Consider the following 18,032-nt stretch of genomic DNA (forward strand, 5'->3'; position numbering starts at 1 on the left):
ACATTGATCTCTCAACTGATTCTATCTAAACAGAACCAAGTCTACCTCAGCTAAATTTGGAGAGGAGGCTGAGAGAACAAAACTTATCTTACAGATCTAGTAGGCCAGTGCTGATGACACCAGTGAGACAATCCTATCTGCAGGGCAAAGGTCTGTGTGTCTAGGCCAGGGAATCCTGGTACCCAGTATGGGGCAGTCAGAGGAGTAAGATTTGAGAGGAGCCTGGTCTGTAGGAAAGATCACTGTTACCTATTCACAATTTGATTCCAGATCTAGGGGTTATAAATAGGAAAATAATGAAAAATAAAAATAAAGGGTAAGGATAGAGCTAAACCTGAAGAATGTAATTCTGTTGCCTTCTAGTAAATCTAGAGCATCTTATTGGAGTTCCAAAGGAGAGAAAGAAGAAGGGGTAGGAGGAAAAGAAAAAGGAGGAGGAAGACCTTAAACATTCAGATAGCTTCATTTTAGAGAATAAAAGTATTTGGTTGAATCCTGTGAGATTGCCATAATGAAACCATGGCCTAAAATGTTGCTCAAACTCATACTCCTGTTTAATGCTGGTATGCAATCATATCAACACTACTGACTTATTTATTATAGTAGCAAAGGAAAACAAGAGGAAGTAAATGTAAGCACAGGTGTTCCTGACTCAAGGGAATCGTTATTAGAATGACTCCCTAAAGTTATCACCTAAAGTCAGACACAACTGGATCAGAATTCACTACTCAGTTGAATATAACTAAAGGTATGCTTAAGAGCACAGTCCTAAAAGCACATGTCTCAGTGACTGAGATGAGACACTTGTTTACCTTGGATCCAGAGCAGCAGAGATGCCATCACTGTGTTTTTGAAGCAAAGGAGTCACTAACAAAACAACTGTTGATAACTTCAAGACACACCTGGGAGGAACCCCGAGGGAGAATCCAGGCAGCCTCCCACTAGCACATCAGTACATGTGACCAACTGTGACTAAATGGCCACTGATGGCCTGGCACCCTTCCAGCTGGGCTATAGTCCACAGGACTTAGGAGCTTGCCCCAGAGATCCTAGCTCAGCTGTCTCCTTACAACAACTAGAAGGAAGCCTGACAGTGCTACCCACGTGTTTTTTCTGTTCTCAGTCCCTACTGGCCCAAGCACAAACTTCCAGACTCCAGATAGACTTTTATCAGAATGCCCACAGTTCCCGGAAGTATAGGGCTGCTGGGATTCTAGAAAATGGCCTCAGTAGTTAGAGGACAAACTGTGAGCGATGTTAATCTTTTCTCTAGTTAGTCATTTCTGTCAGGGATTTAGTAACTGTGATGAGGAAAACAATGAATGACCAGAGGCCCCTTTCCTTGCCTCCCACCCCAAAGGCTCTGCAACTTCCAAAACATGGGGACCACTAGGGACCAAGTATTCAAATACTTGAGTTTGGGAGGAACATTCTTGCTGCAAACTGTAACTGCTACCTTGACCCCAATGGATTGTGTCTCTTGGTCACCCTGAGAGAGAAACAAGTGACTCCATAACAAATCAGTTGCCTCTCAAGGGTCCTCTATTACTTCCAGACAACCTTGGATACTAAACCACAACCCTCTTAGAGCTACTATAGATGTAAGATGAGAGTAGGGTAAACAAACATACTAAAACAGTAAGGTGCCTGGTGTAAATAGACTTTTATTCTCAAATTAGGGAATTAGAGGTGGATCAGCAGTTAAAAGCACTAACTGCTCTTCCAGAGGACCCAGTTTCAATTCCCAGCACTCACATGGTGGTTCACAACTGTCTGTGACTTCAGAACTCCAGTTCCAAGGGATCTGATGTCCTCTTCTGGCCCCAAGGGCCTTGCATTTGCATAGTACATAGACCTACATTGGGCAAAAACACCCATTCACATAAAATAAAAATAATAAACAAACACAGTAACATAAATATCCCTGCTAGTGTGCTCCATTGAGGTCTCCTCCTCCTCCTCCTCCTCCTCCTCCTCCTCCTCCTCCTCCTCCTCTTCTTCTTCTTCTTCTTCTTCTTCTTCTTCTTCTTCTTCTTCTTCTTCTTCTTTTCTTCCAAATATCATGACTCCATTTCCTTAAAATATAGTTTTTAATCTCTTTTGTCCACATACATATAACTCACTGTGTTTATTAGCCTTGTCTTCAAACTGCATGATGAATATGGTTTCAAAATATGAACTAGAGTTTTTGGAGTATGTTTCTTACTTATGAAGGCACAGATCACTTCCTTTGTGAACTGCAATCAATTCTCATAAAGGTGTGAGGAGAGGGGGGGTCTGTTTTGTTCTCAGAATGGAAAACCTGTGGAAATGATGCATTACAGATGCAAACAGAGCCGCTGCCTGGCTCTCCTGGGCTGGTGAATGAGCCTACCACGTCTTCCTGCGTGTAGCATGTAAATTTTTATAGGCAATGGGGGGAAAACAAAACTTAAAACCTAACTCATTAGTAGCTTAAGCGACTTTACAGCAGGTTTTTTAAAACATCTACAATGCTTGATTAGTCTCTCCAAAACTTCAGAGTGTGACAGTGAACAGAAGTGATGTGGAGAGCTCACACCTAGAATCCCAGTACCTAGATGGCCAAGGTGGGAGGGAGGCAATTGCAAATTCAAGGCCAGCCTGGGTTAGGAAAACCCTGTTGCAGAAAGAAGAAAGAAGAAGGGAAGGGAGGGAGGGAGGGAGGGGGAGGGAGGGAGGGAGGGGGGAGGGGGAGGGAGGGAGGGGGGAGGGAGGGAGGGAGGGAGGAGGGAGGGGGGAAAGAAAAGTAAAGGGTGGATGGAGAGCTGCTTCCAGCCTCTGCTATTGTTTCTTTTACACAGCGCTATCTATCTGTGATGATGCGCTTACTACAGGTTGGAAGACAGCTGGTGTCAGGATGTGGAAGCTTCTAAATGGCAACATTGAAGACAAGGGCAAAGGCACTAAGTTGCCAACCACAGCTCTCAAGTCCGCTTCACTTGCTCACTTACATTCATAGATTGCCTTCTGGAGACCAGACTCCATGGCCACCACACCATTATAAAGAAGATAAAGAACAATTTAAACACAGACTCTATGACAAGACAGTAATGAAAGAATGCACAAGAAAACGGGTGGGATTTAGCTCAGTGTGCATTGCTGACCTAGCATGTGTGAGACCCTGGGTGTGATTCCCCAGCACCACACCGGAAACACACACACTGCGAAAAGCACAAAGAGAAAACAGCACTTAGTCTACCAGGAAAAAGTTATTCAGAGGTGACTTCTTGGACATCAGCTCATTTTTGAAAAAGGAGCACCTTCTTAATTGAGTTAGAGAGAGGAAAGGAAGGGACTCAGAGCAGAACACACCCAAGAATAGAGAGGCCCAATTCAAAGGGTGCACACTTATGTAATCTTACATGTCACTAAAGCAGAGTTACCAAGGGGGACCAGGAGAAGATGAGGCTGATATTGTATGTGTTATACACATGCTTAAGAGGGTGTGTGCGTGTGTTATACACTCATTCATGAGGGTTTGTGCGGGTGTACATATACCTGTGTTCCCTCAACTGTGAAGGTCAGAATTGTTCCTCCACCTTTTTTAAAAAAAATGTATTTTTATACAATATATTCTGATTACAGTTTTCCCTCCCCTAACTCCTCTCAGATACCTCCTCACCTCCCTACCCACCCCACCCTTTCTTTCTGTCCCTCTCTCACCAGAATACAAACAGGCATGCAAAAAATAAAATAAGATAAATAAAAACAAACCAGAATAGGACAAAACAAACAAACAAAACCCTCCCCAAACACCACTGAGTTTATTCTGTGTTGGTGATCTACTGCTGGGCATGGAGCCTGCCCTTAAGTGTGGGCTGCTTGTTACCAAGGACAGCTATGAATATGACCAAACACAAAATTGTAAACTTGGGCCTGCAAGATGGACCCATTGATTAAAGTGCTTGTGCAAACCTAAAGACATGAGTTTGATTCCTGGAACTCACAGTGAAAGGAGAGAAACAACTCAGGCATGTACCTCTCCCCCCCCCTCTCTCTCTCTCTCTCTCTCTCTCTCTCTCTCTCTCTGTGTGTGTGTGTGTGTGTGTGTGTGTGTGTGTGTCTGTCTGTCTGTCTGTCTGTCTGTCTTTCTCTTTCACATACACACATACTCTCATACTCTCTCACACACAAACTTGCTCACTAAATTAAATAATAAAATGTAAAATCCCACCAACATTATAAACTTAGTTAAAACATTACATACATAATGTTTTAAATTGTGTGTGTGTGTGTGTGTGTGTGTGTGTGTGTGTGTGTGTGTGTGTAATCTTGCAGATCAGATGTATGCTCTCAGCTACTGTCCCAGTGCCCCACCTACCTGCTCACCTGCTGCCATGCTCCATGACATGATGATAATGGACTAAGCCTCTGAAACTATAAACAAGCCCCTAGTTAAATGCTTGCTTTTTTATGTTTCATTGGTCAGGTGTCTCTTCACAGCAGTAAAGCAGTAACTAAGACAGAAGTCTGTATGCTAAAGTCTAAATATGATGGGTGGATTTATCTCATCTGATAGAGAATAGCCAATCTAAATACTGACACACATATGAACTCACAGAAAGCGTGGCAGGATGAACAGGGCATGCAAGTTTGAGACAAATGGGGTCCAAGCCCCCAAGAACATAAGTCTCCATCTGTAACCCAGAAGCTAATTCCAATTGATAACTACTTGCTAAGGAAAAATTAGTTTTTGCCAATGGAATTTCACTGGCTGATATGCCTGCTAGAACATCTAGCAAAAAGAAAACAAAGGTAAATAAGTCTTAAAAACTGTGACCCATAATGGCATATGTCACTTGCATCTATACTCCCTCAGCTAGAACTCAGTGATTATGACTGTAGCAAATTGCAAAGGAGCCTGGGAAATGTAGTCTGGAAGTATATTAAGACTGATAAAGACACGGATATGGGGGAAGTATCCCACAGATTCGACCACATAATTGCTCCAGATGATACTAGGAGCAACTCTGCCAACAAGCTGCATGATTCCTCCATAGAACACGTTCAGCCTGGGATTGCAATGCAGTCAAAGACGCCACTCAGGGAAGCTCGGAGTTTCCCCTAGAGCTAAATTCCAGCAAACCTCACTGCTCTGTGTAGATTAGAAATGGCTCAGACACAGCCAAGGCACACCTACAGTTGATGCACGGTACATTAGATGCAGCTAATTAAATGCACAGAGGGTTCTGTGTGCATATGCATGGCCACTCAGAGACAAAATATGACTGGCTCTTGCTGTGGAAGAGGGATGGTTTTTACAAGCGCTATATCTACACATGTGCTTTTGGCTCTTTGGCTTCATTTGGCAGGCAAATGCACTCCTAGTCAGAAGCACCTTCAAGGGTGGGTCAAGTTGATTGCTCTTTTGAAATACATTAGGGGCTTGGCTAGAGTCTAAAGGCCACCTACTGTGCAGGCTGGGCATCCCATGGGGTTCAGTATGTCAGATAGTTTGTACTACACTTGTTTACTGCCCAGATAGCCTTTTGGCTCATTAGTTTTAAGTGTTACAGTGAAATCATTCACATCTCACAGAAAATGTATTGAGTGTGCTCTAAATGTCACTCAAACAAAGACATGTGAAAATGTCACCATAGCTCTCTGAGTCTTCCTTATTCCAAATCTGATTCCTCATTTCTGTCACTGTTTTTCAGTTTTCTCTGAAATTCCCTTAAAAAAAAAGTCATTCTGTGACTTCCACACACATTCTGTGCATGACCACACAGAGGAATGCACACACACACATGCATGCACACACACACATAGAGGAATGCACACACACACACAGAGGAATATGCACACACACACACACACACAGAGGAATGTACACACACATGCATATGTATGCATTCACACACACACACACACACACATACACACACACACCTCAAGACAAATTATGAAAAGAGAGCAGCTGTCTGTGGAAGAACAGAGCTGGAGTCTACCCAAGCTCTGCTGGCTTGGCCCAGACAAGTGACTGAACCCTAGCTCTCATCTACTCATCTATGAGTTCTGGGCAAGTTTGTGGCCAAGCACAAAGCACATGCTCAATAAATAATGTCCCAATGTCACATCGACTTGTGACCTATGGACAAACTTTAGTGTCCAAATTCCACTCTTTGATCTTTATGCATCAAAGAGAACCCCCTTTGTCTCTTCCTTGTGGCTGCTGCTCTGTGGGAAGGGAGGGAAGCAGCAGAGCCTGGCCTCTGCCTTGCTACAGGACAGGGTGGATTCATTGCCTGCAGCTGAATACTAAAACAACACAAGGTTTCCTCTTTGCCCCATTGAAGACCATTCTCAGCAATCAGACCATCGACATTCCAGAAAATGTGGACATCACTCTGAGGGGACGCACAGTCATTGTGAAGAGCCCCAGAGGAACCCTCCTGAGGGACTTCAATCACATCATTGCAGAGCTCAGTCTCCTTGGAAAGAAGAGGCTCCAGGCTGACAAATGGTGGGGTAACAGAAAGGAACTGGCCACTGTCCAAATCATCTGCAGTCACGTTCAGAACATGATCAAGGGTGTCACACTGGACTTCTGCTACAAGACGGGAGGTCTGTGTATGCTCACTTCCCCATGAACGTCGTTATTCAGGAGAGCAGGTCTTTGTTTGGAATCTGAAATTTCTTGGGTGAAAAATACATCCCCAGGGGTGGGATGAGGACAGGTGTTGCTTGTTCTGTCTCTCAAGCCCAGAAGGACAAATTAATCCTTGAAGGAAATGATATTGAACTTGTTGCAAATTCAGCGGCTCTGATTCAGCAACAGCTAAAAACAAAGATATCAGGAAGGTTTTCAATGGCATCTATGTTTCTGAAAAGGGAACAGTGCAGCAGGCTTATGAGTAAGACCTAAGTTACTCAGCTCCAGAAACAAGATCTTGAATTTAAGTACGATCTGGGGTGTCTTTTGGAACAATAAAAGACCTGTATTGAAAAAATAAAACAGCACAAAGCTGGATGGCTTCAAATAATAGAAACCTCTCCCAACTCTGGAGGCTGGAAGTCCAAAAGGAAGGTGTTGTCATGGCTCGTTTCTGCCAGGATCTCTGAAGAGAAATCTGCTTCGGGATTGTCTCCTGGTAGCCCAGGTTGTTGGCATCCTTTGACTGGTCAACACATCACTCAATCTGTCTCCATCCTCCCACGGGATTCTACCTCATGCGTGTCTGTGTCTATTTTCTCTTCCTTTAAGACCACCAGTCTCAGGATGAGGGCCAAGGTCACAGTCATGGGTTCTGCTTAGCTTAAAAACAACAACACAGGGATGGCAAAAGAGCAGCCATGTTTTCTATGTGGTATTTGACCTCCCTCAGAACCTGGGATTGCTTTTGCCTCTTTGCCTTGGCCAAGGTGTGACAGTTGCAAGAGAACATGAGGTGCTCAGTTGGTAGAGTTATTTGCCTAGTATGACTTGAGCCCTGGGTTCAGTCCCCAGTACCCTATTCTCTTTTTTTTTTTTTTTTTTTTTTTTTTTTTTGTTGTTGTTGTTGTTGTTTTCAACTTAACGCAAGCTGGAATTCCCTGAGAAAAGGACACCACAATTGAGAAAATGCCTCCATGAGATTGCCTGTAGGTAAGTCTGTAGAGCATTTGCTTGTGAGAGAGCCCAGCTGAAGTTCTAGGTTGGTGTAGGGGGCTGCCACCCCTTGGCAGGTAGTCCTGAGTTGTATAAGAAAGCAGGCTGAGAAAGTCAACAGGTGCAAGCCAATAAGCAGCACCCCTCCATGGTCTCTGCTTCACCTCTAGGTTCCTGCCTACGTTCTTGTATTTGCTTTATCTCAGGGGTTGCAACCTGAGAGTAGTAAATAAACTAAAATAAACCCTTTCCTTTCCGAGTTGCTTTTGGCCATGCTATTTTATCACAGCAGTAGAAACCTTGACTAAGACAACCCTGTAGATGGGCCACTGTATCCCATGCCTGCAGTTCCAACATCCTAAAGGTAGAGGCAGCAGAATCAGGAATTCAAAGTCACCCTCAGCTACATATTGAGTTCAGGGGCAACTTGGGCTTGGGGTGGGGCAGCATCAAATGAGCATTTCTGGGGAACCTGTGGTCACTGAGCACAACCCATAGGCGGTATCACTTGGGCCAGTTCCCCTTTGAACACACAGTTGCGCCCCCCCCCCCGCCCCCAGCACATCTTAGATGAGGATGTGTTCTCTCTTTTGCCTTGAGAAACTGTGAAGAGGAAACCAGTGTTGCCTGTGGACTATCTCCACATCTCAGTCTGGACTCTGTCCCAAAGGAACGTGACAAGAACACATAGAAAGTTGTCTCCACAAAATAACTACCTTCTTCTAAGTTTGCCTGTGGCAGTAAGGGAGGCAGGCAAGGGAATTAGTAACATAGCATAGTCATGGAAGTTTGCTCACCTACCTAATTTAAAACTTCAGCTTGGAATGGATAAGATTTCTTGGTTATACTTATTAACACCCCATAACTTGAGCTAGGCATGTGACCCATGCCTATAACCCCAGCACGTGGGAGGTTGAGACGGGAGGACTGATAATTTGAGGCCAGCCTGAGTTACATGGTGAGTTTCAGAAAAGCCTGGACTATAAATGAGACCCTGTCTCAGAAGGAAAATAAAACAAAATTGTGGGGTTTGCTTCCATTGCTCTACCTCAGTTCTTATGTTTTCCTCCAGGCCTGTGAGACTCTTCTGTGTTTATCATGAGAAATAAACATTTGGAAGGAAAGATATACAGAGCATTAAAAGATAAGGTTATTTGCATGCATGAGTTGCTTCGAGGAACGCGTTCAATTCCAAAACTGTGAGCACATTATGAGACCCTGGGATGGGAAACAGGTGCTGGCTACAGCTGTTTACCTTCTGCCAAAAGCAGCCACAGCTCAAAAGCCCATGACCACTACCCTCACTGCCAGTTGTCTGAGATAATAAGACAGTTCGCTCTCCCAGTTCATTGAGGACACTATTTTCATTGTTTTTGGTGGGATTCTATCTTCTGGGTCGCCAATGGAAAACAGTCCCTGATGTCTGCCTTCCTGGCTTGCTCAGAGGTCTTATTTACTGTCTAACTTAACCTTCTTTTGTAATTTTGAGGGAAGAATCAAAGGTGCAGAGCACAAAGTTTTGGGAAGCACTGGTGCTTGTGATTTTCCCTTGAGTACTCTACAGGGTTATTCTAACTTGCTCAAACTCTGAAGGGGGGCACATTCACAGCCAAACATTTTGACCAAATCAAGGCATAAACAACAAGCTCTAATTGCTGAGTTCTGCTAGAGGACAAGGATGGAATCAGCCTGTACTTGATTAACGTCTCCAAGGGCATAGCTGCAGGCCAATCTGCTTCCAAGGTCAGGCTGCAAGATGCACAGGTGGGTCTAGCCTGACAGATTAAAGGTTTTGCTATACATGTGTGGGGCGATGGGGTGGGGGAGCCAAAGGAATGACATACATATTTTATACTTCATTTATGCGTATATGTCTATGTCTGTATACAGGAACACTTTCATGCACTGGGTGCCCATCCATGGAGTCCAAAATAGGGTGTCCCATTCCCTGGAGCTGGCAGAGTTACAGGCAGTTGTGAGTCACCTGATGTAGATACTAGGAAGGGAACTCAGGTCCTTGCAAGAGCAGCAAGAACTCTTGGCTGCTTAGCAAGAGCCTTCTGGGTAAGACATGTCTTTTGTCTCTGGTTCCCCTGTCTTTGATAACTGCAACGTTAAGTTTCCATGTTTGCCATTGGCAACTTCTTGGGAGATGTCTCTTAACTCTATTTTAATCTTTAGCTACTCTCTCTCTCTTTTTTCTTTTTTATTAATTTAATTTTTACATTCCAATCCCAGTTCCCCCTCTCTTCTTCCCTCACACTCCCTCCCTCCCCCCCCCTCTCATCTGCTCCACAAAGAGGGTGAGGCCTCCCATAAGAAGTCCACTAAGTCTGTCCCATCATCTAGTTGAGGCAGGATCAAGGCACCTCTCCACCCCTACACCCCTGTGTCTAGGCTGGGCAAGGTATCTCTCCATATAGAATGGGCTCCACTAAGTCAGTTTGTGCATTAGTGTTGGATCTTGGACCCATTGCCAGTGGCCTCATATATTGTCCCAGCCACACCATTGTCACCTATATTAAGGGAGTCTAGTTTGGTCTTATGCCAATTCCCCATTTGTCAGACCTGAGTCAGTGATCTCTCACTAGCTCAGGTAAGCTGATTCTGTGGGTTTCCCCAACATGGTCTTGACTCCTTGTTTAGAGATTTCTTTTTAAAGATAATATTAAGCAGGGTTTGGTGACTCACCACTATAAATCCCTACATTCTGAATGCTGAGGCAGGATAATCACTGTAAGTTCAAGGTCTACCTGGGCTACATACATAGTGGGTTCCAAGTCAGCCTGGGCTACTGAGTGAGACCCTTCCTAAATAAGAGAGATGCCACTACTACAGGGCTGTTGTCTTTATGCCAACACAGAGTGCTGAACATAAGAAGTAAATCAAGTTCTATTTGGTACAGAGGAGGCTAGACTATTGTTATTGTTGTTGTTGTAAAAGATTTAAAAGGATGTGAAATCATGGCTTTTTTAAAAACATGGGACAAGTGGTTTCTTCTGCCTCACACTTCAGCAATCCACCATGGAGGGGAGTTCAAGGCAACATGAACTTGAAGTAGTTGGATACATCACACCCACAGTCAAGAGCAGAGAACAAGGGGTCAGTTTATCCATGCCAGTGTTCTACCGTCTCTCTCCATTTGAATGTATATGAGAACTTCATACGTGCATTCTATGTGTTTTGATCATTCCCTCTTTCTACCTTCTAACTCCCCCATCCTCAGCTCCTCCTCACATCTGCCTCCTAACTCCATGTCCTCTTAAAGAAAACATTCCAGAATTTAATCAATGCTGCCTATTTATGGATGAGTATAGAGCCATCCACAGGGCAATAGGCAACCTACCTATGGCCACACCCCCACAGAAAAATACTCTTCCTCCCTAACAGCCATAAATTGCCAATAGCTCTTCAGAGTGGGGTGAGGCCTCCTCGTGAACCCCTTCTCTATCCATCTGGAATGTTGACTGGCTTGATAGTGTGCAGGCAACCACAGCTGCTTTAAGTTCACAAGTGTAGCAGCCATATTGTTTCCAGTGAGTCGCAGCACTCCTCCTCATCCTCTGCTCTTAGATTCCTTCTGCTCCTTCTTCCTCAGTCCTCCCCGAGTCTGTGTGGGTGGGCATTGATACAGATGTTGCATGAAGGGAAAGCAGTCACAGTCGTTTATTCATGACACTTTGACTAGTTCTGTGTCACTATATTAACCACTGCCCACTGCAAACACAAGCTTCTCTGGCCAAGGATGACAAGCATCACCACTAATCTATGGGTAAAAGCAGAGATATTTAGAAGGCAATTTGACAGCATGTCCATTTACCAAAACAACAGCAGTGAACTATCCCCTACATCCCACACCTTCTTCAGCCATGAGCTTTGACAAGGTTTACAGGGTCAGACATGAATTCTTCTCTTTGGGGCAGGTCTAAAATCCAATCATAAAGAGGTTGTGTACCCCAGTAACATTCATGCCAATATTACACCAGTAGGAATATCTTGCCTGGCAGGTTGGTGTTGTAGCATGCCAAGCCCAACCCAGGGTAAAATTACTGATGTCTTTTCTCTCCTAGTGATCTTCATAGTACCTTCCATCAGTATGGGAACTAGCCACAAGGGAGGAAGTTTCCTGACCAGTTCTAGGCTGATTTCTGTGTCTCAGAGCTAAAGTGTGTGATACCTTTAGCAATAGGGTTTCACCATCCAGTTAGAAGTCATAAGGTTTATAAAAACAAGTAATGAAACATTTAACATCATAAACACCTCTTTCCTTTAAACATTTTAATTCTATTTGAAACACTGGACTGCTTCCTGAAAACTGAATTGCTTCCTTTTGTCAGTCTAAAATGTCATTAGTGAAATTCAAGGTTGAACAGGCTAAACATTAGCATGGAGAAAAAGTATGATGACTTTTCATGTAAAAGGGTGTTCAAGTGCACATGCCCATGAATACATACGTGAAGTTCAGAGATTAGAATCAGTTATCTTCCTCTATTGTGCTCCACCGTATCTTTGGAGGCAGGGTCTCTCACTGAGTCTGGAGCTCACTCTTGAGTAGACTAACTGGTCCACAAGCTCCAGAGACGAGTCTGTCTCTGCCTCCTTCACTGGAGGTACAAACACATGCCACTGTGCTTGGCTTTTGTGTGGGTGCTGAGGATTTGAACTCAGGCTCTTGTGTTTCACAGCAAGCACTTCTCCCATCATCCTCCATGTTTAAATAAGCATTTAAAATGTAGGTAAAGTTTAAACATTTAAAATAAGCAGTTATCTGGGAGGTAGTTCCAGCGCTTGGTTGGCAGAGGCAGAGAGATCTCTGTGTATTGGAGGTCACCCTGGTCTACAGAGCAAGTTCTAAGACAGGCTCCAAAAGCAATACAGAGAAACCCTGTCTCGAAAAACAAAAACAAAAACCCACAAATAAATATATAAATAAATAAGCATTTAAAATTTAGGCTTCATGTTTTCCTGAGTATGTGTGTTTTCTGTAATGAATATACAGTAATGTACCATTACTGTGACAATAATCAGTCAATGAAGATGACATTGTATCTGTCTTTGCTTGTGTAAGTTCTCTTTATGCTGTTTACCTAATAACAAAATTGGTTAATGATGCATTTGTAACCCTGAAGTTAACCTATATATGGCTGTAGACAGGCAGATCAGTGGTGTCTAATGAAGTAAACTTTCTTAGGTGAGCTCTAGACACTTTTAATTCATCCCTGACTTAATAACATAGTATGTATAAGTGTCTTGGTATTTTCTGGTGCTAAAACAGAAAACACCTGAAACTGAATAATTTACATCGAAAAGAAGTTTATTTTGGCTTATAGTTCTGGGGGATTGGGATGTTCAAGTTGTACTTGGCAAGACCCCCATGCTGTGGTGTCACATGTGACGGTGGCAGTAGGTATGTGCTGAAGAGCAAGAGGAGACAGAGGTGCTGGCCCAAGGTCACTTCCTGGAGACATAATCCAGTCTCCTAAAAAGCCATTCATCTTTTTTGAAGGTCCAGTTCCCAACACTGCTATATTGGCAAACATATTCCATTAGCGTAGTTTTTTTTTTTTCAAATTAAAAACACTTTATTTTGAGCAGATCTAGAAGAAACATTGAGAGAAGGGTGTAGAAATTTCTCACATATCTCTCCATTACTGATCACTATCTTCCTCATTATCAGTATTGCCACCAGACTGGGTCTTTCTTTAAAATCAATAATGCATCTTCACCATCCAGATGCCACAGTTTACATTAGGACTCATTCTTAATGATGTACCAGATAGGGTGAATATAAAACGGCATGATAGAGAGTGGTGACAGGTCTTGGAAGTCCCCGGTGCTCTACCGATTTCTCTTCTCTTTCCCTAATTCTTGGCAACCAGTCATCTTTTTTTTTTATTTTTTTTTAGAGACATCCAGAACACTCCATTTTTAAAAAAACAAAAAACAAACAAAAACAAAAAAACAAACAAACAACAACAACAACAAAAAAAGTAAAAAACAAAATCCCAGAAGGCAGCACAGTTCTGTTATTCTTGTGGTACTTGGCACCATTTTTTTTTTAAATTAGTTTCTCAGTCATCATCTGGGAGGAAACCATTCTGAGCAACATCATAGTTTTGTTTTTAACTAGCTGTCATAACGTAATCCATTTCTGTTAATCTACGTTCTGTCACATACTTCCCGTCCTGATTCTCCATGTCTCCTCATGTTTCTCTTGTGCACCTAGATTCCTCCTCCTACTTCCTTTCTCTGCTCAGAAGTACCACCTATCTCTCCTGTGTAGCTATTGGTCAGAGAACAACTTATGAATTGGGTCTCTCCTTCTGTCATGTGGGTCCTGGGAATTAAACTCAAGCTTCAGGTTTGGTGGCAAGCACCTTTGCCTACTGAATTCACAACACCTTCCATGGCAGTATTGGGGAAAACAGGAGAAAATCTTTTTTTGTAGTCTTTGCTCACCAAATAGTTCTCTGTGGAAGGCTGTCTTCTGAACGTACCATCCATCAATTGTCACAGTAGGCAGAACAGGTCCAAGGTGGACCTGTGGACATTGTCTCATAAAAGAGGAGGTACATGGCCGTCAGATCCTCACCTGAGATGCCAGACATGCCTTAAATGCGTGGCCCTCACCCAGCTGTATGTAACTACCCCAGCTGCATGTGGTCTCAGGAGCTGTTGGAGTATGAACAGGGTGAAAGGTTAATAGAAGAGGGCAGAACTCCATCTACACAGCCAAGGGAAGTCATCATTCATGCTGAGTTTGATGGTTTGGTGATTCAGCTATTTGAGGGGGGCAGTGGTTATCCACACTTCTTAAGTGACTTCAATAAACTGATTCAGCAAGCTAGACTTGGATAGAATCACTGGCCTATCTTTGGTGCCCTAAATGAAGTTCCTGTCTCCTCAGGAACACTTGTAATTGTATCAACTACTCATGTAACAACTACTGTCTGTCCAGTCAGAACATGTGGTACCAGTATCCAGATTCGAAAGTAGACCTTATTCGTTTCTTTTTTCTATTGTTGGTGGAAAGTAGCAGACCTGTTGGCCTGTCATCTTCCTCTGACCTCTATCCACAGATGCTCTGCCAGGCATCTGGAATAGCAAGTAAGAAGCCACTTGTTTCTCAGGAAGTGTGTCCTTCTGACTTCCAGTGTTTCCCTTGTGTTTGGCCTCAGCTCTCTTGAGTAGGGGTCAAACCACTGTGATGCAGTTTCGACTCCAGAGGCTAAGAGTGTCCCACAGCAGTGCTTTGTGACTGACCATACCAGATGGTAAGCCTAGAAGTTCTCCAATGAAAACTTTGTTTTACTGTTGGCCATTTGAACCCAATGGTTGACACAATAATAGCCGACAAGAGATTTCCCCCTTCATTCAAGCCAGTTCATTTCAACATCTGTAGGTGCTAATTACCTTAATTAGATAAGACCCATTTGATATGGATGGTGACAATGACAGAATTCTGTTGAATCTTTTGAGTCCCAATAAAGGAAGTCCAGTGAGAAGACACTCATAGTGCCTTTCTATGAGTGTGCCAGTCCTGAAACCTGACTGGACTAAGAAGCCCTCACTCTGTGAAAAGGAGCAAGGCTCTTCCCGCCAGGTCCAGTTGTCCTCTAGATGAACACAGGGTTATGAAGTAGTGTGTGAGGACAGTAATTGTGGAAAGGGACCAGCTTGATTTGACCATGGTGGGAAGAGTGGGTGGGGCCTAGATTCCAACTTGAAACCATAGCTTTGCTTATGAGCCACTCAGACTATGTTAAGTAAAGACTAACTCTAGCATCCCGGCAGGAGAGCTTGGGGCAGGTACACCTTCTGCTAAGCTGCTACTGGCAGACTCACAAAGTGGAACGAAGCACAAAACAAGTTGAACACCCCTGCCCATTGGTGTGTGATGTATACTGTGGAAACGAGAACATACCTCAATTCACCCCAGAAAGGGAGGGTTCTGAGGACAGGGCAAAGAGGTGATTCTATTCAAGTCTTGTGTGATGAACTGTTGTGTGACATTTTGTTTGTGTTCTGACCAATAAAGCTTTCCAGGAGATCAGAGGGTGAAGCTAGCCACCAGTTAACCATAGAAGCCGGTCGGTGGCTCACACCTTTAATCCCAGTGCTCTGGAGGTGGAGACAGGAAGTGATAAGACGGGGGTGGGGACAGGATCTCAGCCCTTTTGGTCAGAGGAATGGAGAGAGGAAGGAAGCAACTGGCGGCATCTCCAGGTTCTCTGATCTTCCAGGTTATTACTCCAATATCTGTCTCCTGGTTTTTATTGATAAGATTGGATTAATGCTTCAGTGAACCTCAGTGACTTTATTGAGGTACCTGACAAGAGCATGGGTCAAACAAGGATGTAGGGCTGGAGAGAGCTCAGCAGTTAAGAATATTGGCTACTCTCTTAGGAGCTGGATTGGCTTCCCAGCACCCACATCTTGGCTCACAACCACTTGTAATTTTTGTTCCGGAGGTCTGCTGCCCTCTTCTGACCTTGAGGGTACCAGACATGATGGAGGATGTCTTTCTGTATGCTCTGAATATATGTTTCTCTTATTGGTTGATGATTAATGCTGTTTTGGCGGATGGATAGGCAGGATGTAACCAGGCAGGAAGTATAGGCGAGGCCACAAGACTAGGAGAAGGCTGGGAAGAGGAATGCAGAGAGATGAGATGCAGAAGAGACACTGCCATGTAGCTGCTGAGGGAACAAGATTGCTGGGCATCACTGGTGAGCCAAAACAATATGGAGATACACAGATTAATAGAAATGGGTTAATAACTAAGAGAGAGCTAGCCAATAAGAAGCCTTAGCCATTGGCCAGACAGTTTATACTTAATATAAGCCTCTGTGTATTTATTTGGGACTAAATGGCTGTGGAATGGGACAGGACAGAAACTTCCGTCCACATAGGCAGGCACATGGTACACAGGCATACATACCAGCAAAACACACGTGAACATACAATAAAAATAAATAAATATTTTAAGAAGAGGGAGAGAACTTAAAACCTTTTCTAATTCTCTTATTGCTTCATTTCGGGCTCCAGTAAGCCAGCCTTCCATTCAGTGGTCTGATTACTTGAGGAATGATCCGAGCTTCAGTTCCCAGGTAATTCTGTCCTGACAAGTCAGGACAATGTCACATTGAAGACATCTGCTTTAGCCAAGTCTGGATTTGTGGACACACAGATTCCCATCCCCCAGCTTCTTACAACTCCAGGCAGCTTCTAGGTGCATGTTGTGGGTTCCCCCTCTCTTTTTAGCTTAAGCAAACAAAATCAGTGGTGACAACTATTTTATTGTCAATCCCACCATACCTACATCCGGCACAGCAAAAATATTTAACCTGTTTTTGTCTCAGTATCTGTAATATCAGCCTTCAAGTTGTATTGAGCATCTGTCACAAGTCACTTTTTTTTTCATGTAAATTGAATCTACTAACATGCCCGTTGTTTGCCACTCACATTCAAGATAGGTCTTCCCACCTTGGTCAAACCTTCCTGGAAGCACACTCATGGGCATGCCCAGACGTATGTCTCTTAGGTGATTCTAAACCCAGTCAAGTTGACAGTTAAGATTAACCATGATACTTTTGAAATAAAAGTTTTTTTAAACATTGAGAGCCATGCTATTTATCTGAGACACAAATGTTTATGTAGTTACTTGTGTATTTGGGGTACTTTGCTGGGCCATAGATATTTTTAAAAAGCAGAGAGGGAAGATGAGGGGAAGGGGACAGGGAAGAGAAGAGGAGGAGAGAAGAGCAGAGGAGAGAAAAGGAAAAGAGGAGAAGAGGGGAGGGGAGGGGAGGGAAGAAAAGGAGAGGAGAGCAATCTGCTAAGGGCTTTCTCTGACAGGCACTCACTCTATGTAGATGTGGCTTCTGTCCCGTTTCCCTCACAAGCAGATCCTAAAATGTCCAGAATCCAAGCAGCCCAGGCTTCGTTAAAACATGTAAACCATGTTGATGTGTGTAGCTAAGGTCAGAATGCAAAACTGTGATTCCAACGTGTAAAAAAGGAAACATTTTCTCTAATTGGTCTTCTCTTGAGCTCTGAAATGATTCGTTTTCGTCAACTGAGAAGTGACAAATCCTTTTAGCACCTCTTGCAGAAATGACTTAACATGGCGGGCCTGCGACTGCTATCTTTAGAACGGCCTACTTACTTGCAAGGCTGGCCTTTGGCTAGAGGCTGGGAGTTTGGGTATGGAGACGAGGATGGCTCCCTGTGCCTAAGCTGTTAATGCAAACAGTATGGTCCCTGCCAAACACCTGCCTTCCTTCTGGGAGTCTGAAGTTTGGTTTGTGCCAGGCAGAGGTTCCTGTGTGACCAGACTTCTGTGTATGCCTTGGGTTCTCCAAGTCTTTAATGGGCTTCCCTGGTGAACAACACTTCAAAAAATGTGGCTATGCCTATCGCT

The 18,032-nt window shown here is 43.7% G+C and overlaps 1 long non-coding RNA gene and 1 pseudogene across 1 annotated transcript in view; both read left to right on the plus strand.

The window, feature by feature from the left end:
• The window catches only part of LOC118238616, a 176,770-nt gene that overhangs the window by 130,859 nt on the left and 27,879 nt on the right, over positions 1-18,032 (plus strand). The gene's annotated exons all lie outside the window — the stretch shown is intronic.
• On the plus strand, positions 5,808-7,868 carry LOC100760652 (annotated as a pseudogene).

The sequence above is a fragment of the Cricetulus griseus genome, chromosome 3 (assembly GCF_003668045.3).
Source record: "Cricetulus griseus strain 17A/GY chromosome 3, alternate assembly CriGri-PICRH-1.0, whole genome shotgun sequence".
Classification (NCBI taxonomy): Eukaryota; Metazoa; Chordata; class Mammalia; order Rodentia; family Cricetidae; genus Cricetulus; species Cricetulus griseus.